General features: G+C 46.8%; 1 long non-coding RNA gene across 1 annotated transcript; it reads left to right on the top strand.

Moving 5' to 3' along the window:
* Positions 1 to 18,667: 18,667 nt before the first annotated feature.
* Positions 18,668 to 21,110, top strand: LOC129381988 (uncharacterized). The gene is made up of 3 exons (XR_008610069.2): positions 18,668 to 19,134; positions 19,729 to 19,912; positions 20,741 to 21,110. It is a non-coding gene; the product is annotated as an uncharacterized lncRNA (long non-coding RNA).
* The last annotated feature ends 176 nt before the right edge of the window (positions 21,111 to 21,286 follow it).

Genomic DNA, 21,286 nt, shown 5'->3' on the forward strand with positions numbered 1-21,286 from the left:
AGCTAGGCGCTGTGCTAAGATGACATGATTTTGGGGCATTTTTCGTGAACGCTTACAATATATCTTTCACTTTTAAGGGAATTTTCACTATTCAAGTCAGAATCGGCAATTATGAATTACAGAGAATGCTCTCGCGATCGGGAAACGGTCCAGCTGCTTTCGGTATGGCTACAGGACGGCGTTGCGGAACCGAAAGCAAGCGATTTTCCGCTGTTTGTGACACGAAATGTAAATTCCGTGCTACGTGCAGTACAAAAATATTTGACGCACTTGTTCACAACAGCCTCTGCGACAGATCGAATACAGTTTCTTACTATGCGGAAAGAGTGGTTCATTGCCCCTCCAAATGGTTCCTCTGTGGTTACTGTATTGTAAACGTCTCTGTGAAGAATTGCGAGAGACGTTTTCCCCGTTACGTGGTAAGCGGCCCGGTAAGGCACCCTACAGAAAGAGTGAATCAGCGAACGGACGAAGGAAGCCCCGCTGTGTCAGTGATTGGGCCCTCTCCCAACCTGAACCAGACCGCCGTGTCTTGGGCCAGCCGTGCCATTGCCGCCTGCTGAGTGTAAATCAACGGACTGCGGGAAGGACAAAATCGTCCGTACGCCAAACTGAAGACTTGCATTTTCTGTTTCATTTGCTATTCCGCTTCTAAATGTATACTTCACCGCCATGCATCTTAAAGTAAACGTTCAGTCTTGAAGCGAGCACCGACGAGTGAGCATCGTTCCTTCCAAGCCCCTGCATGCGCGGTTTATGCGCGCGAAAGAGCCTCATGCAGTTTGTAGCATTTGCGAAGTAACTTCTGCAGTTTCAGCGTAGTTTTATTCCACACCGTCGACCTGTTTTGAACCTTATTCCAACTGGTATTACGCACTTGCTTCGATGCTTTATGAGATGCTGTAGTACCATGCATGCTGCAGCAAGCTGTCTAAGACTCCGTCAGCCCAATAATATTGGTGTAATGATAAGTCCAGCCCCATGCATGTTCTACGTGCTCGAAAACTGGAAGATCCTAGAAAGTCTACAAAGTTAAGTTGCATGATTCAGTACCTTGATTTGTTAGGCGAATGATTCTGAATCAGGTATCGCGCATTGCTGTCGACTTGTAATATCAACACCAGTTTAAGCAAAATTGCCTAAATATGTCGGTCTTCTGCCATCACACACTGAAATAGCGTTGAGGCGCTCCAGTGAACTATTTGTTGCAAAAGTCGCCAATAGATTTACCTCTATTTGCAAAAAAAAACAAACATGGACGATGTCCTTTAACTAAGCAGGCGTAAGAAACACTCACACTCGCACGAGCAAATGCATGAGCGCGCGGAAACTCACACACGAAGCTAGACAACCAATACTGGAAAGGTGGGAAGCGAAGCTGCCGGATAAACAGTCGGGTAACAACGAAAGAATAGCGGCGGTGCTTTTCGCAAAGTAGAACAAAAGGACGAGGAAAATACAATCCTCTACGGAATTGCTCGCGGAACAGTGAAGAAACGCTCCTGGTTTTTCAAACTTTCAGAATGCGAGAAAATGATGTATAGCCAACGTTCAAGGAATTCTGTCCAAATACTCATTAAAACTCATAATAATTATTGGATTTATCGCAAGTGGCCGCCGCTTTCAAAGTCATGTCAAACGAATATGCATTTGGGGTAATAATGCGGCGGCACAAGCGTGTTACTCATAGGCATACTTGGCTGGCTTGGCGCGCAATAAAGCTTATAAAGTTTACACACCAGCAATATTCTCCTGTATGAGGAGAAGCAACATTCTGCTAATCTGAGAGAAGGCGCAGTGGGAAAATTGAGTGACACCATACTGTTGACGTTCTATATAGGTTTGTTGTCGAGAGCTACCTTGATTAAACAATCTAACGCTCCTGATACGTGTTTTCACGCCCGTCTTCCGTTTGTCTCGTCTTCTGCTTGGAAAAGACGCCGCATCAAAGTCTCACTGATTTGGTTTTTGAACATTAGAGCAATTCGCTTTATTCACACCTGGGATTACTGAGCAGAAAAAGGAAAGAAAAACAAGCCGAATATTTGCACCATCAATAAAAGGAGTTGTACCTGTTGAATTTGCCACACGGAGCGATGGTAATTGAAGGAACAATGCACCCCGCCCTTGGATATATTTCCTATAGTCCGCAGCTAATTAACATCGGGTGCGCTACCTGTTTGCGGGCTGGGATAGCTAACCGCGATGCTGAAGCTGTAGTGGAAAATTGACGCTCGGTGTTTGCCGTTCCATATCATCAATCTGATAAAGCTTGCCATGGACCAACTAACCAAATAGGAAGGTTCCATGTTAGCAAACTCATGCGTCTTCTGGTTGTCAATGCCCAAATGCGTATAAAATAAGTAATATGGTAATGACACAGACAACTATCGTTAATCATGGCGTGAACTAGTAACAGCAGAGCATGCAATCAGGCTCAACTGCAAGCCCAACCTTTTGCGCCAATAATTAATTATTTTTCTTTTATTTTCCCTTCATTTAATTCTGGCAAGAGGTCTAAGATGCAGCAGAGGCTAAACTCCATAAGAACGCCTGACGAGGCTCAAGTCCTTTGTTATATAGAATTATAAAAGCAGTTTTCTTTTGTCTTAATTTGACGGAAAAGCCGTGCACCTTAGCAGAGCGTTTAACTTGGCTAATGCATTCCTATGCATGCAACGAAGCAATTTACAATTTACAATCACATTATGTTAGGCCCTTCTAAAGTGGTAATATAGTACTTCAGTAGAAAGCAGAACATGTCAGTGTGATGTAGCGTATTTATTACAAGAAAGTGTACACAAAACTAGAGAATAGGAAAAGACAAAGTAAGAATGCATTGCGGGAGGATTTTTACAGTAAACATAGCGCAATAAATACATGCCAACAGCACAAAGGTTTCATATTAGAATGTAACATAAGAAAAACACACTATGAGCAGGCATATGCTTTGCGCACATCCCTTTCCGTAGTCTCCAAGCAATGCATACAACATGCCGAGGGCACACTCCGTTGTGTGCAGCGTAGCCCTTACTGAACCCGAGCAGCGCATGCCCCAAGCACTTGCCCCGGCCATACTGGCAACGAGCCATGAAATGTCGAAAGGGTCAAGACGGTTACATGGGCCCAGAGAAATAGTGTGCTTTCATAGACGTGTCTTTCTCACATACTAGTAAGGTCACGTTTTCACAAATTCGCGTTTCCTTTGTCAGGAAAAAGTAAATTACGAACGCATCCCCTATCGAAAAAGGGGGGTAAGCGAAGCTTGTCCTGGGTGCTCCTGACCTTCGTCATGGTTACGTATCTCACAGGTACCGGCGCCGGATTGCTCCGGCCTCCCGCTCTCACAGTTCGGGATCTTCTCGTTGCTGTCGGATTGCCTGGGCTCCGCCGGCTCTATTAGTTTCAGCAAAGGGGTTGCTGTACTCCGTCGCTACGACAATCCACTAATTTTCAGATGTGGACGTCGGAACGGGTCCCAACAAATCAATCACGATCTGTTGAAAGGGTCGGCAAGGAGGCTTGATCGACTGTAGTAATCCCGCTGGCCTTGTCGGTGATGTCTTGCGTCGCCGACAGTCTCGGCACGTCTTGAGCTAACGGAGGACACCGGCCGTCAGGCGCGGCAAATAATACCTTTTCTGTATCCTCGATAGCGTTCGGGAGAAATCGAGGTGCCCAGCGATCGGATCGTCAAGTAGGTTGTGTAATACTTCTGGACGGAATGTTGAGGAAACAACGAGAATGTAGTTAGCGCGGACTGGCGAGAGGGTCTTGTTTAAGAGTAGTTTGTTTCGAAGCGACAACCAAGACTATCCTCGCTTAAATGCCCTAGGCACAAGATCGGCGTTCCCTGCCAAATACTCGACGAGGCCTTTTAGCTCCGGGTCTGCTCTGTGCTGTTCACCGAAGTCTTCCGCAGTTATTGTTCCAAGGAACGCGTCGTAATCCTCGTCGTCTCGCGGCGGAGGGTGATAGGCAGTCGGCATCAGAATGGTTTCGTCCGCACTTGTAAATTACAGTGATGTCATATTCTTGCAATTTGAGGCTCCACAGCGCCAGGCATCCTGAAGGTTCATTTAAATTCGCTAGCCAACACACCGCGTTATGTTCGCCGACGACATTGAATGGGCTGCCATATAGGTAAGGGCGGAATTATGCTGTAGAATTCCTTTTCGGTTGTCGAATAATTGCCGTCTGTTCTTGACACTGACCGGCTAGTGTAATCTATCACCTGTTCAAGTGCGTCTTTCTTCCGGATTAGGACAGCACGGAGACCTGGGCTGCTGGCGTCAGCATGGACTTCTGTATCTGCTTACTCGTGGAAGTACGCAAGTAGCGGTGGCGACAGCATGCGTGGTTTGAGTTCTTGAAATGCGTCGTGCCTGAGGCGTTGGCCACTTGAACTCGACATCACATTTAGTTAGATGTGTCAGCGGCTCAGCGATGCGGGAAAAGTCATTGACAAAGCGCCTCTAGTAGGCACACATGCCAAGGAATCTACGCACTGCCTTTTGTCGATGTGCTGTTGGAACTTTGCGGTGGCAGCTGTCTTATGCGGGTCGGGGTGCACTCCAGATTTCACGATGACGTGGCGCAGGAACAGAAGCTCATCGTAACGGACGCGGCACTTTTCCTGATTCAGAGTGAGCCATGACGGCTTCATGACCTCCAGTACTGTCGTCAGCCGCCTAAGGTGATCGTCGAAATTCGCGGCGAAGGCGATGACGTCATCCAAGTAAACAAGACAGGTCTGCCGCTTCAACCCTGCTAACACCGTGTCCATCACGAGCTGGAAAGTGGCCGAGCGCAGACAGAATGGCATGACCTTGAACTCGTAGAAGTGGTCTGACGTGAAGGTGGTTTTTTCTCGACCCCTCTAGACGACTTCTATTTGCCAGTAGCCAGTCTTTAGATCCATCAACGAGAAGTATTTTGCGTCGCAGAGCCGGTCCAATGCGTTGTCTATCCGTGGGAGGGGGTATACGTCCTTCTTCATGATCTAGTTCAGTCGACGATAATCGACGCAGAAACGTAGTATTCGTCCTTTTTTTCACCACGACCACAGGAGACACCCATGGGCTTTTAGACTGCTGGGTGATGTCGTCGCGCAGAATTTAGTTGACTTGCTGCCTTATGGCTCGACCTTCTCGTTTTGAAACTCGGTAAGGGCTCTGGCGGAGTGTCCGAGCGCACTCTTTGATTATTATGCGATGTTTTGCAATTGGTGTTAGTCGTATCCGCGATGACGTCGAAAAGCAGTCATTGTATCGTTGGAGAAGACTACTGAGCTGTTGCTGCTCGCTCAGGCGAAGACATAGATTTATGTCGAAGTCTAGTTCGGAAACTCTCGCCGTCGGGGTATATGCGGCAGAATCCAAAAGGATAAACGCATTTCTTGTTTCCACAATTTCCTCCATGTATGCAATCGTCGTGCCTTTGTTCACCTGCTTGCACTGCTGGCTGAGATTTGTCAACATCACTTTCGCTTTCCATTCGCGCAGTTGAGCAATCCCTCTCGGGACGCAAATTTCGCGGTCGAGCAGTACACATTCGTCGCCCTCGATGACGCCTTCTACATATGCGGGTGTTTCGCCGGAGACGGAGATGACAACGCTGGAGCGAGGCGGAATGCTGACTTGGTCCTCAAGTACACTTAAGGCATGGTGGCTCAACGGCGGTATCGCTTGGTGAAACAAAGCTTTGCATTTGCATATTTTACAGCGTTGAGATAAATGGGAACCTGTGCCTGTCAGTATGCGTCGCTCAGGTTCTCTAGGGTGCTCGTTAACACAATATGCAAGTGCAAAGCTATGTTTCATGATACCACGATTTTGAAAAAAGAGCCGTGATATCAGCGCCCGAGAGTTATCGGAAGATTTTTTAATACACTCACTGGGTTCACAGTACATTAGTGTGCCTTCTTTAACCTTGTACAGCGCTGAATATACATTTTTTTTTATTCTGTCACATCAGTGCGCTCTGGTGATCGGATGTTGTGGTGGTTCCTGCACTTGGAGCTCACTGCGCATGTTCTTCTGGATTCTGCTCTCTCTAAAGGAGTGACGCAATAAAATGATGTCAGTTGAGAGTAGCGCCTTCTCCTGTCGTCTGTGCTGTGTCCGTCGTTTTGCGCCAAACGAAGTAATTATATGGGTTCGCACTAACAAGCCCGCCAACGCACTGTGGTGAACTATCTTTCTTCTAATGTGTCATCTCTTGAACCTGCTGCTCTGGTCAGTCATATAGCGTTTCCTGTGAGCCGTACAAGGATGTTTCCGTTCTGGATGAACAATGCACATGGTCCTCAAGGCATGGCGGCTCTCTTCGGGAGCGTCAAGGCGTCCGATGGCCACGTGCGGCGAATGTGTCGGATTCTCCGTTCTGAAACTTGATGTCAGGTACGTCTTCTGTGCAGCGGTGGCGGAAAGGTACAGCATCCACCTCGCGTGCAAGAGGACCGTGGTTTGAATCTCGGTGTCGCGCGTTTTTCCACCGGATTAAAAAAACATCCTCGTGTTGATAAAATTGCACAAACAGGCCTGGAGGGCGGCCTCATTCCTGTGACCAGAACTGGTAACGCCCTCCCTCACCAGGGCAGGATAGCCCACCCTCGTGCAGTACCTGGCCACAACCTCCTATATGAGTACAACAATCAAACCCCGGCCCTCAGTTCCCAGCAGCTGCCAAGCAACTGACCAAGGCGGCGGTAAGACCTGTGATGCAGCAGGGGGTGCTAAGAATCCCTGGATCCGGACAGGCTGCCATTGGAATTCGAACCTCGCAACGTTTAACGCTAGAACGTTATTTAGTGAGGCGAGTCTAGCAGTGCTATTGGAGGAATTGGAGGGCAGTATATGGGATATAATAGGGCTCAGTGAAGTTAGGAGGACAAATGAAGCATATGCAGTGCTAAAGAGCGGGCACGTCCTGTGCTACCGGGGCTTAGCGGAGAGACGAGAACGAGGAGTCGGATTCCTGATTAATAAGAATATAGCTGGTAACATACAGGAATTCTATAGCATTAACGAGAGGGTGGCAGGTCTTGTTGTGAAACTTAATAAGAGGTGCAAATTGAAGGTCGTACAGGCGTACGCCCCTACATCCAGTCATGATGACCAGGAAGTCGAAAGCTTCTATGAAGACGTGGAATCGGCGATGGGTCAAGTCAAAACAATATACACTGTACTGATGCGTGACTTGTTATGACAAGGTAGGCAAGAAGCAGGCTGGAGAAAAGGCAGGGGGGGGGGGGCATATGGCATAGGCACTAGGAATAGCAGGGAAGAGTTATTAGTAGACTTTGTAGAACAGAACAATGCACGGATAATGAATACCTTCTTCCGCAAGCGGGATAGCCTAAAGTGGTCGTGGAGTAGCCCGAATGACGAGACTAGAAAGAAATAGACCTTATACTCTGCGCTAACCCTGGCATCATACAAGATGTGCACGTGCTCGGCAATGTGCGCTGCAGTGACCATAGGATGGTAAGAACTCGAATTAGTTGAGACTTGAGGAGGGAATGGAAGAAACCAGTACATAAGAAGCTGACCAATGAGTTAGCGGTAAGAGGGAAAATAGAGGAATTCCGGATCAAGCTACAGAACAGGCATTCGGCTTTAACTCAGGAAGAGGACTTAGTGTGGAAATAATTAAAGACAGTCTTATGGGCATCATTAAGGAGTGTGCAGTAGAAGTCGGTGGTAACTCCGTTAGACAGGATACCAGTAAGCTATCGCAGGAGATGAAAGATCTGATCAAGAAACGCCAATGTATGAAAGCCTCTAACCCTACATCTAGAATGGAACTGGCAGAACTTTCGAAGTTAAGCAACAAGCGTAAAACAGCTGATATAAGGAACTATAATATGGATAGAATTGAACATCCTCTCAGGAACGGAGCAAGCCTAAACGCAGTGAAGAATAAACTAGGAATTGGAAAGAATCACATGTATGCGTTAAAAGACAAAGCTGGCAATATCATTACTAATATGGATGAGATAGTTCAAGTGGCTGACGAGTTCTATAGAGATTTATACAGTCCTAGTGGCACCCACGACGATGGTTGAGAGAATAGTCTAGAGGAATTTGAAATCCCACAAGTAACGCCGGAAGCAGTAGAGAAAGCTTTGGGAGATATGCAAAGGGGGAAGGCAGCTGGGGAGGATCAGGTAACAGCAGATTTGTTGAAGGATGGTGTGCAGATTGTTCTAGCAAAACTGGCCACCCTGTATACGCAATGCCTCATGACCTCGAGCGTACCGGAATCTTGGAAGAACGCTAACATAATCCTAATCCATAAGAAAGGCGACGCCAAAGACTTGAAAAATTATAGACCGATCAGCTTACTGTCCGTTGCCTACAAAGTCTTTACTAAGGTAATCGCAAATAGAATCAGGAACACCTTAGACTTCTGTCAACCAGTGGACCAGGCAGGATTCCGTAAAGGCTACTCAACAATAGACCATATTCACACTATCAATCAGGTGATAGAAAAATCTGCGGAATATAACCAACCTTTATATGTAGCTCTCATTGATTACGAGAAAGCGTTTGATTCTGTCAAAACTTCATCAGTCATGCAGGCATTACGGAATCAGTGTGTAGACGAGCCGTTTGTAAAAATACTGAAAGGTATCTATAGCGGCTCTACAGCCACCGCAGTCCTCCATAAAGAAAGCAACAAAATCCCAATAAACAAAGGCGTCAGGCAGGGAGATACGATCTCTCCAATGCTATTCACAGCGTGTTTACAGGAGGTATTCGGAGACCTGGATTGAGAAGAATTTGGGATAAGAATTAATGGAGAATACCCTAGTAACTTGAGATTCGATGATTACATTGCCTTGCTTAGCTACTCAGGGGACCAATTGCAAGGCAGGCTGACTGACCTGGAGAGGCAAACCAGAAGGGTGGGTCTAAAAATTTATCTGCGGAAAACTAAAGTAATGTTTAACAGTCTCGGAAGAGAACAGCAGTTTACGATAGGTAGCGAGGCACTGGAAGTGGCAAGGGAGTACATCTACTTAGGGCAGGTAGTGACCGCGGATACGTATCATGAGACTGAAATCATCAGAAGAATAAGAATGGGCTGGGGTGCGTTTGGCAGGCATTCTCAGGTCATGAAGAGCAGGTTGCCATTATCCCTCAAGAGAAAAGTGTATAACAGCTGTGTCTTACCAGTACTGAAGTACGGGGAGAAACCTGGAGGCTTACGAAAAGGGTTTCACTTAACTTGAGGACAAGGCAACGAGCTATGGAAAAAGAATGATGGGTGTACCGCTAAGGGATAAGAAAAGGCCAGATTGGATGAGGGAACAAGCACGCGTTAAAGACATCTTAGTTGAAATCAAGAAAAAGAAATGGGCATGGGCAGGGCATGTAATGAGGAGGGAAGATAACCGATGGTGATTAAGGGTTACGGACTGGATTCCAAGGGAAGGAAAGCGTAGCAGGGGGCAGCAGGAAGTTAGGTGGGCGGATGAGATTAAGAAGTTTGCAGGGACGACATGGCCACAATTTGTACATGACCAGGGCAGTTGGAGAAGTGTGGCAGAGGCCTTTGCCCTTCAGTGGGCTTAACCAAGATGATGATGATGATGATGATGATGATGATTACGTCTTCTGTACGACTGGTTGAGGGCCGTCTGCTACTCGCTGGACGGTTCTATTGTGGCCGAGAGGAAGTTTCGGTTCTACAGACGTCTGTCAGCTCAAACTACAGAATTCTGGCGGATACAGCGGTTGCCACTCCTCCGGTCCAGACCACCGCACAGAAAGGAAAAAACAGTACCTGTCACCGCTGGATATCAAGTACTGGGTGACGTCAGGCATCGTGACGAAATTGCAGAGTTGTTAAATAGTGGGCCTAAGTTTAGCACCGAACCAATAATTCGTGCACATGAGCTACTGGCCTTGAACCAGCGCATCGCAAGGAAAGCAGAACTAGAAGACGAAGAACGGTGCCTCCTGTATAGAGTGGATTGCCTTCGTAGGACCGTCGCCAAGAACGCGCCACCTTCGACAGCTGTGATCAAGAGAGTAGTATCTTTCTCTAGAGACAATGAACTTTGGTTGTTACTGAGTCACAAGGAAGGCGGTTTCGTGATAGCTCCGGCTGCTGTCTTCAACAAAAAAAGCCATTGAGGCTGTCGACAAGAATTTCATTCTCGCAAACGAGAAAGCTCAGAAAGCAAAACGCAAAGCCGTTTCCTTGTTGGAAAATATAGGGCCCACCAAGATTGTGAAAGATGTCAAACAAAGTAAGGTGCTTGCTCTAGAGGTTTTTTTCACTGCAAGAACGCAAAACTGGATGTGCCATTCCGTACAATAGTCAGTGAAAGCAACTGTTCGCAGGTTTTGGTTAGCCGCTTTTTGTAAAAACAGTTGAAGCATGTAACTGTTGATGATCCTTATAGCATAAAGAATTCTTGCGACGTTGTTTCCTTTCTGGAAGAACACTATCCAGTAGCCGACATTTTTTCTGTGAACATCTAAGATCTTTATTACTCAGTACCGCACGATGAACTATTTCGTAGTGTGATGACGCGCATCGACGAAAGTGGCGAGGTAGACTTTCGCATTGCAACATGGTTGTCCTCGGAAAACTTCTTGTCCCTTCTTGAATTTTATCTAAGTGCCATTTTTATCTGGTTCGAAAATGGTGTGTGGATTGGTTCGTGTGTCGTTTTTTTTTATCGTTTGTCTACCACGCTCTTAAGAGTGCTTTAGACAATGATTTGGTTCAAATTTTTAGATATGCTGACGATTTTCTTGTTACAAAACAGTCTAACAGCGAATGCTCATTTACGGTAGCTGATATTTTTAACTCTTTTCACTGACAATGGCAAAGGTTAATTTTCACACATGAGCAATCTAGTGACGGTAAACTCCAGTTTTTAGCTTTGCAGCTATTCTTAGAAACAGGTCACGCTTGTTGGATGTACTTGCCACGGACGTGTAAGGAACATTTACCTTATGCGTCTGCGCACTCAAAGATTCTGAAACGCGCCATTGTTTTGATATGTCTAGCATCTTCGTTAATGAAATCCTGTAATCATACTGCGAACCAGAGTTTCATTGCACAGTTAAATAGGCTGCAGGCTGCGGGTTACCCAAGTGTGGTGGTGACGTCAGTCTCTGAGGTATTGCTTCAGAAACTGAAACGGAAACATCACAAAAGTAACTTTTTTGCAAAAAAAAAGAGGCCTGGAGTTTTGCCATATTGCCATGGAGTGGCTCACAATCTAAAGAATGTCGCCAATAGACACCAAATCCCAGTAGTGTTTTCTGCTCCTCAGAAATTATCAATGTTGTGCAGCCGTATTTCAAAAACAAGTAAAACACCAGATTGTGAAAAGAACCACTAGAAGGTTGCAGATGCTAGCTTCGGTGTCGTATATAAGATTCAGTTGTCATGTGGCAAAGTGTACGCAGGGCAGTCAAGCTGCTTTGTTAAGGAGCGCCTTAGAGAACATGAGCGATCCATGCCGACAGGCTTAGGTTCCCATATAGCTGAACATTGTAAAATATGCAAGTGCAAAGCTATGTTTTATGATACTACGGTTTTGAAGAAGAGCCGTGACACCACCGCCCGAGAATTATCCGAAGCTTTCGCTCATACACTCACTGGGTTCGCAGTGCACTAGTGTGCCTTCTTTAACCCTGTACAGAGCTGAATATGTTTTTTTTTTATTCTGTCACATGAGTGCGCTCTGGTGATCGGATGTTGTTGTCGTCGCAGTGAGCCCCCCCCCCTGGACATGGGGCTCACTGCGCATGTTCTTGATTCTGCGCTCTATAATGTAGTGTCGCAATAAAATGATGTCACTTGAGAGTAGGGCGTTGTCCTGTCGTCTTTCTTGCATCCGTTGTTTTGCGCCAAACAAAGTAATTATGGGTTCGATAACTCATTTGCGCCCTCAGCAAAGGACTCAGTGCTTCTTACGGTAACCGCAAGTGGTCTTAAATTTTAGTTCCTGCACTGTCATGTAAAGCTTATGCGAAGGCACCCTTCACTGTCGATCCATGCGGCGAACCTCGCTTGTGGCAGGGTAAAAACAGCGGGCCGCACATCATAGTGAATGCACCTGGCATGGTACAAGTAAATTTTGAAGAAATGAATAGAAAAGGCGTGCTCCTCTGGAATTTTGAACATGCTCTTAAAACTCGATGTAATGAAGTCCCCAGGCCCAGATGACATACCAAACGCATTTTTTTCAAATACACAGAATGGGTCGCAAAATACTTGCGTGTTCTGTTCTCTAGATCACTAACTGAGGGGCAAGTTCCGGACGACTGGGGAATCGCCAGAGTAAAACCTATCCATAAGAATACGAAGAAAGACTGTATAAAGAACTATCGCCCGATTTCCTTAACCTGTACTGCATGTAAGCTTTTAGAACATATTATACGTCACCACATAACGCAGTTTCTTGACAAAGATAATATTTTAACAAAGCATCAACATGGATTTCGACAAGGTTATTCTACGTGTACCCAGCTAGCAGAAAGCATACATGACTTTTCACTTTTAATTATTACCGGAAAACAAACCGATTTCATTTTTATGGTCTTTAAAAAAGCTTTTGATAAAGTCTCTCATAAGAAGTTATTGCACAGATTAGGAAAAATATTAAATAACCACCAACATTTAAACTGGATTGCTGCATACATTACCAATCGAAGACAATTTGTTGTCTTTAATGGAAAAACTTCGGAAGTTCTTGGTGTGGACTCAGGCGTCCAGGTACCCCAGGGGTCGGTGCTTGGACACCTTCTTTTTCTTTTCTTTATTAATGAAATTGTCTGCAACATTACTGTCAAAATACGCTTGTATGACGACGACTGCGTAATTTACACGGAAGTGAACAGTACAGCTGACCAAATTCTTTTAAGTCAAACACTCAACAAAATTGTACAGTAGTGTGATATTTGGCAAATGAGTACTAACTATGAAAAAAAAAACAGTGTTCATGAGAGTTACTCACAAAAAAAAGACCATTAACCTTTATCTATTCTATCAGAAGCAGTGTTCTTAACGAAGTACCTCACTACAAATACCTGGGTCTCTGGATGACAAGTAACTTAGACTGGACTAAACACATCGATTATATCGTAAGAAATGCAAACTGTAAGTTGTTATTTTTACGAAGAGCTTTAAACCTTAATACTCCTGATGCCCGCATCACCGCACATAAAGCACTTATTCTCCCATCATTAGATTATGCGCCATAATCTGGGACCCCTTCACTCGGTCCAATATTAACAAGATTGAAAGCGTACTGAAAAAGGGTGTACGATTCATATATAACAGCTTTGGACGTTCTTCTATTTCTACCCTTCTAGGATAAAATTTATGTATCAAATTGTAAAGGGGCACTATAAATTAGACACTTCAGACGTAATAACCTTTTCATCCGGTTATGCCACTAGACAAATACACCTATTAACGGTCGCGCCGTTTCGCACACGTAACAACTCCTTTAAATACTCTTTCTTTCCGCGGACAATAACGGAATGGAACCAGCTTACTAACACCAAAGTTCAAGAGCCTTCACTTACCTTGTGTACATCGTGTCTAACTTAGTACTTACCGTATTCCTTCTATTTTAGTTTATATTAGTTTATTTACGCTTACGTATCGATGTATTTGTTGATTGCCTTTCTTGTGATCTTTTCAGCATTTCTACCCTCCTGCCAAAATCTCCAAAGTGGGATTGCAGTATCAACAAATGACTAAATAAATACATAAATAAATAAATAAATAAATAAAGTACGCTTCGGGATGTGTTTTCTCTGGGGTAGAGTTGGTACTATTGATGACTCGTACGAGAGTAAAGTCTACATTGAGGATCATAGTGGTCTGAACGGAATTTTCCACGGAGACGGTGTCAAATTCTTCGGCGTTATGAGCCTCTTGAGAGAGCCCTAACTCTGCGAAACAGCAACCGACTGCTCCGTGGGGCACCGTGATGTTGTAGTGGCGGTACAGCTGAGTTCAGCACTGGTAGTAAAGAAAACGGTCAGGTCCAAGGGTATGCGAGGCGAAACGAAGTATTCGCTGATTGCATTCAGTAGAGGCAAGTGGGCGAGTTTATGCGGGTACATGAATTCGTTCAATTTGTTCTCGTTCAAGCTAGTTCGGAAGCTCGCACACACCATGAAGTCCGTAACGTTGTCTGATGGGAAATGTGACCGTAGGATGGCACATGAACCTCTCTTAAACGTGGTTAATTTTTTAGGAAAACGAAAGGCGATCACTCACACAAGAGAATTACCAAATGAGACCTTGATGAAATGCATCTCGAAATAAGCGTTAGCGCCGGCGTACGGGCGAACAAGGGCTCCAGCCGGCTTCCCAATCGCCCATCGCGGAGTAGCGGCGGTGCAGCTCTTCTCCTAGATTGTCTCCATGTGTTTGCTTCGTTTGGTCTGAGCGTCGTTCGCGGGTGGCTAACCCATCCTCAAGTGAGCGGCACGAGTTTCGGCTGCCTTGGCGGCGAACCAACCAGGTTTGGCTTCGGCCTGCTTGCGCTTGCGTTCGGCAAGCTCAGTGCTTGTGAGCACCATCTTCGGTCGAGGCATCGGTGTAGCATGGAGATGGAAGAGAGTGAGTAAAAACTTTATTGAATATAAATAAAATAAGGCACGATGGTTGGAGCCCCTATTCCAGGGCCCCACTGGCACGAGCGGCTCGCTGGGCTTGGTATAGAAGAGCCAAATGGCTCTCCCGACCCTCGCCCGCAAGCCATGCCTCCCACTGCCTATTCCTCATTAGTGGATGTTGGTGTAATATGGGACTGTCTATGTTCGGAAGCCTCCTGGGGCACTCCCATGTGATGTGTTTTAGTGTGGGTGTTTCTGTGCACCACGGACACTCGTCAGTGAACCTCGTGGGGTGTATTCTATGTAGGTGGTGCAGGCTGGGGTATGTACTCGTCCGAATACGACGCCAGTCCCTCACCTGTTGGCTGTTTTAATCGGAGTGAGGATGTCCAAAACGTCTCCGGTCCTGCCTATGCTGTAGGAGGATGTCACGAGAATTCTATGGAAGGTCTCCGCTAGGCCATGCCGTTGCTCGGACGTTTAGTCCTCGAGCAATACGGTCTGCCTTCGCGTTTCCTGCCAGTCGCTCGTGTGCCGGACGACATACGATAGTGGGGTGCCTCTCTAGTTGAGTGCCTAAAATTTTGATTTTCGATTTGGGTGCCGTTTCATGTAGAAACAGGCGGCAAGCCGCTTATGAGTCGGATAATATGACAGCCGAATTCGTTTGGCGCGTGGCGTCCTTAATGGCCAAGGCGATGGCTGCAGCCTCTGCCACACAGGCCGAGGCGGTTTTGAAGGATGCCGTTGTTCTCTTGTTGTTGCATGGAGAGACTATGATGAAAGTGTGTGAGCTGGCTCGACTGGCATCCGTATAATACACCCCTGGTCCCATGCCAAAACGTTTGTGAAGAGTATTCACCATTGCTCTGCGTCGTCAGGGATGGTACTTGGGGTGCATGTTTTTTGGTATTGGGGCCACCGCGATGTGCGATCGAACGTTGCGGTCTATCTGTGCCGTTTCCTCTCCGCAATACTGGGGTCTCAGGGAGGTGGAAGAGTACCGAAGTTATGCGGCGGCAGTTGACGCGAGACGCAACCACCTTGGTGCACCGCACGTGTTCGTACTAGTCTCGCCCACGGAGGAAGGAAACTGAGGAGAGGCCCTGACGTCACTCTTTGTGAAGCTAAAGTGAAGCCGGAATTTGGTGTTGTTCACGGCGTTGCTCCGCTTATCAGGCCAGCTCTCCTCTCTTGTTTACATCTCTCACGAAACCACGCCGCGCTGCGCGCCACCCTACTGCTCGGCCGCGCGCGCTCCGCAGCAATACTAAATAATCGTTAGCACGTTACCATGATTCCGCCAAAGAGGGGAAAATTTCCCGCGGATATTCCTTCGTCCGTTACCGTTGCCGTTGCCATGGCGCGGTACATGCGAACAGCGTTGCATGCGCGTTCATTTTACGAACTATAGTTCTTCTTGTCCCACCTGGCCACAGCAACATCCGGTAGAGCACGGTCCAGGTAACGCAGCGCAACAAAACACGGAGACCAACGCAAACCTGCCCGCACGGCGCCTTTGCCACGGTGCGAAACCTACGGATCAACACGTGTGAGCGCACAGAACAATAACAAAGCCGCCATTGTGGCCCGAAAGGCGTGGCCGCTACAGCAAAGAAATAAAAAATCAGAAAAAGAAAATAAGGAGAACCTACTACGTCATTTCCTCCACACTTTTCTCCTAGCGCGCGGAGGGGGTAGGGCCTCTCCTCAGTTTCCTTCCTGCATGGTTTCACCACTTGAAACGGTGGCGCCGCTTCGTGTTACTTCCTTGCACTCGTGGAATACTTCTTCGCTACATCCTTCCTAGATGGCGCCACATTTTACTTTCCAGAATGACGTAAATTTAGTGATATGCGCCATCAAACTGTCAGTAAAAATGCAGGGTTGTTCGACTTCTTTCTAATTAAACATTATCTTATATATCGAAACACAAATGTAAGTGGAACACCCACGTATTTCGACCCACCATCTGGAATATAATATCGCGAAACTGCTGTTGTCCTGGATATTTTTTTCAAATAGGTACGCGATACAACTTCACCAAAAGAATTCCTAAATTGGAATGTGTCCCGTAAACTATTTATATATACGTAACAAATTTTTGTTACTTAGTTTACTATTTCTTTCGATTTCTCGTGGTAATAACATCCACCTCTTCGAATATACTAGCTCAAAGACAGGAATTTCGCTGCCACAGGCGATTTCTAAAAATTCCCGGAAGCTTGCCCAATATGCCCCGTATACTAGGCATACTTCCTCATCAAATTAGAGAAGATTTTCTCTATATCGCTTTGCTTCTGAAGGGAGAAGTACGTACAAGTTCTTAATATAAACTTCCAACTTTCAGAGTACTGAAATAGTAGTCCACGTATTGGGCTATCAGCGTACTACACCCTAACAAAAATGCCTACCCGTTAAAATTTTTATTGGCCCCAACCAGCAATTGTCATTTCACTTGCGTCAATTTCCGTTAACTCTGCGCTCCCGAAACTTTGAGGTCACGGAGGGCACGGGCGTATCAGTGGGATATATGTTCATGGCTAGAGAGTAGCGAGCAGTTTTATTGATGGGAAACGCACGCCATAAAAATTGTGCACACGTTTGGGGACATCATACCCCAAAATGTTTAGAGAACGGCAGCTAACTCCAAGACGCGATACATACGTATAACAGTGTCAATATTTAACACAGCCCTTGTATGCGCACTGCTACTGCCGCTCGCAAGTTCTGCAGAGTTGGGACGCCTGAAGCAAAAGCGAAGTAGGTGGCGCCCCACCTGGCGTCCTCCCCAGCCCACTGCAAAACAAGAATCGAGGCAGTGCAGTGTGACATTGGTTGGGCCTCGTTTGAAGTCAGAGAAGCGCAGACAAATATTAGTTTTGAAGAAATACTCAGGATCGTGAATCAACAGATATGTGCGGCTAAAGTTCCAAGTATCTGTACCTGTAAAGCGTGGACACAGAACTGAAGAACAGGTCAAGAAAGTTGGCAACCAAGTACAGGCTAATTGAAAGTGTAAACAGACAACCAGGAGTCATCATAAACAAAGTGAGAGAAACAGAGACAGACAGAGAATTGGGTGCAAAGAATGAAACAAAAATGACCATGGAGAATTACAAAAATGGGACGAAAGAGATTAGAAGGGAAAAATTATACGATAACTTAACGGGCAGTCCCTTGCTATTTGTGGTGCTGTGGTGCGAGCTGGTTGTCTAAGAACAAAAGCATACCGCAGAAAATATTCACAACAACGTGAGGCATGTCTATGCTGCAGCCATAACTCACATGCCCGCGGGGCACACGCGCCACAGTCGCATTGTAAGCTGGAGGGGCGGAGACATAGGAGCTCGATTTCGGGCACTACGCACATCAGGGTCTTTGCTGCGAAGTCTTTTTGTGCAGTTTTCACGAGAACGATCTGAACTGTTCGCCCGGCGTCGATGGCGAGCTGCAGCTTGTGCTGCCGCTGTTAGTATGTTAGTGCATCTGTTAGTATGTTTGTAGAATAGTGACACACAGAAAAATCACCGAGGGCGCAATGGAAAGCTGGACGAGTTACTGAAGTTGCAGAATGAGACTTGGCACAGAAAACAAGTGATAGACAAGGTGACAATGAGGAGGAACACCTATTTGTCAGCTTTCTCTACCGGTAAGAGGGAGGTTGTTGTGACGGAGACGTCTCAACGCTGCCGCCACTGTTGCGAAGGAGGATCCAAGGAGACGGTGATTAAACGACACATTTATATGCAGTATGTACAAGGGCGTTACATGAACGGCTCAGAGGCCGGGAGCATAACTGACTCGCACAAAATCGTGCGGCGAGAAACGGGAGCACGCCTCTGCTCGATGTCGTCGTCGTCTCTCCGGCATCCCGTGGTTCAGGCTTTTATAACCCGAGGAGCCAGCGGTTTAAACTGCTCCAGTCAGGACCATCCGCGGGTTGCTCTGCGAATTCCGACGAATAGAAAAGAGGCAGCTGCATCAGGCGATCCCGGTGAATTGGCTCATCGGCGCCGCCGGATGTAGCCCGAATATGACTCGCCGTCGGGCCCGGCCAATTTGCTCGGCGCCTGTCTTCAGGCCAGAATACATGGAGCGAATATGCGACGAATAGTCGGCGTTCGACGCCCGGCGGCGTACGCGCGACGCGCGGCGGCGGAGAAAACGTCGTTCGCCGCCGATCCAGCTGGCGCAGAAAAGTTCGTCGGGCGGCGACGATACCGGAAGCGGCAAACGAGCGGCGCCCCAAAGCGAGCCAATCAGGTCTAAGTATCCGCCCCGACTTCCGTCTAGGCTTCCCCGCTTGTCCGTGCATGCCGATCCCGCTCTATCGTTCACGCCGGTATCCCGCATTTCGTATTCATGGCATCCAAAGCGGCGCGGCTGGAATTTAACGACAAGTTCATTTCGGCTGTTCAGAAGCGTGCCATCCTGTGGGACTGCAGTCGCTATGACTACAAAGATCAAAGAAAGAAGGCTCAGGCGTGGGAAGAAGTTGCCGCTGAAATAGGATGCGACCTGCAAGGTATGTTTACAAATATTAGTGCCTCTATGTTTCCGCATGCAGGGTGGGCTTCCTGCAACTATGTCGCTGTCACTAAGAAGGGAGTGTCACCCGTTCAAAGTACCCACTTTTCATCATAGCTCGCCGTGGTCAAAATAGATTCAACTCCAACCGCCGCGCGCCCTGCATGTTACGGTGGTGGTGCCCGTACGCCAGTTGCGTGTTCTCTTGAGCGAACGAAGGTTGTTACCTCTCGTAATCAGTGAATGAACGGCGACCCCATGCAATCGCGCCACGATGCAACGATTATCTACAGGAAAGATTGCAACCGCTACAAGAGGCTGAGCTGTATGTGCGGCGATGTTGGGCGCGCGGATGCGTTTGGGCGCAGCAGTTTCGGCCCACTATTGGGCACGTGACCCTTAGCTATGTTAATACTTTTTGTGCACACCTATGTGGTTCGCCGCGGCAAGCCAAGGACAAAGGAGTGTGATAGCATTGAAATAGTATTCAGGTGATAGTAGTCTAGTGATAGCATAGAAATTCATGCTGCTCCCTTGCTTGTTGCTGGCACGCGAAGGTAGCTGTGAGCTATTAATTTTGTTGTACTTCCAGAAAAAAATCTACAGGCTAGGTGGAAGAGCCTGCGGGATACATTCACGAAAAAGTACCGGGGGCACAAACACGGCGCCCCGAGTGGCTAAGGTGGAAGTGACGCGAAGGAAATCAATGATGCAAGCGTGAGCTGGCCTTATTTCACCTTGCTGAAGTTCTTAAAAGATCAGTCGGAAGTTGCCAGGTGAGTGCCTTCTAGTTGTTTGACTTGGTCGTTTCAGGTTTGCATGCAAGCAAATGAATTGTTTTGTTTAAGTGTAAAAGTTATTGCACAGGTGAAGCAACCTGGCTCATTTAAAGTTAGAATTCTACAATACATGAAAACAACTGGTACTTCATCTTGCACGTGCGAGCTAGTTGCTTGTGTCAAACCGGTAGTATGCAAGCTAATGCGAATGAAAACAGATTGCTCACATTTCCATATGTGTCATTACTTATTTTATTTATATATATGTAAGCCTCCTACAGGTACTGGGCCATCACTGAACTGAAATATGAAAAAAAAAACGAATACACAAATATTAGACGCGGAAAATACAGGATTACAAGATTACAATGAAGGTGCCCCAATGGATCCCTTATCACCTCAAACAATCCACATTAATAGTAGTAACATGGGAAAAATTAAAATAAGGACAGTCTGTACTCGCGCGCGCGCGCGCCCACACACACACACACACACACACACACACACACACACACACACACACACACACACACACACACACACACACACACACACACACACACACACACACACACACACACACACACACACACACACACACACACACACACACGCACGCACGCACGCACGCACGCACGCGCACACACACACACACACACACACACACACACACACACACACACACACACACACACACACACACACACACACACACACACACACACACACACACACACACACACACACACACAGTTATTGGAGTTATTAATCATTAGAGTCAGTGCTGAGGATGTTTACGCTGCTTTGGCTTTTTCTTTTGTCCAGGAGCGCAGGAAGAACAGGAGGACGAGATTTGCAGTGCCCCTACAAGCTACGTAGAAGAAAGTAGTGTTGAGGCAAGGACGTCGAATAGTGACGACACAGCAGCATTACACTCCAGCTTCATAAAACATGTATCAGAAACTCCGAGGAGGAGGCGAGCCCAGAAGGCAAACAGGGGTACGTGGGAACAAGAACTGGACAGAGTTGACGCCCAAGTAGTCGCTCACAGCGACAAAGGAGCCTTGTACGGACAGCTGTTGGCAGAAAAGTTTCGCTCTTGTCCTAAAAGGCTAAAGTCACAAATAGAACTTGAACTCTTAGATTTTTTAAAGAAATACACGTTCGAAGAACCTCAATAAAAACCTCGTGCATACAGGTGTTGTGCCTAAGTTTTTTGAGGTGGCGGGAGGCCAGTATGCGCCCACTGCCACGTCACAGCACCTTCATTCATGAAGTACTGCGCGAACATGTTTCTTGTTGCCGCAGCACTCGCACTATAGTTCCTTGACGGTGTTGCTTCCAAGTCAAGCAAGTCGCTCCTCTGGATTT

Source organism: Dermacentor andersoni, chromosome 10 (genome assembly GCF_023375885.2).
Source record: "Dermacentor andersoni chromosome 10, qqDerAnde1_hic_scaffold, whole genome shotgun sequence".
NCBI classification, from domain to species: domain Eukaryota; kingdom Metazoa; phylum Arthropoda; class Arachnida; order Ixodida; family Ixodidae; genus Dermacentor; species Dermacentor andersoni.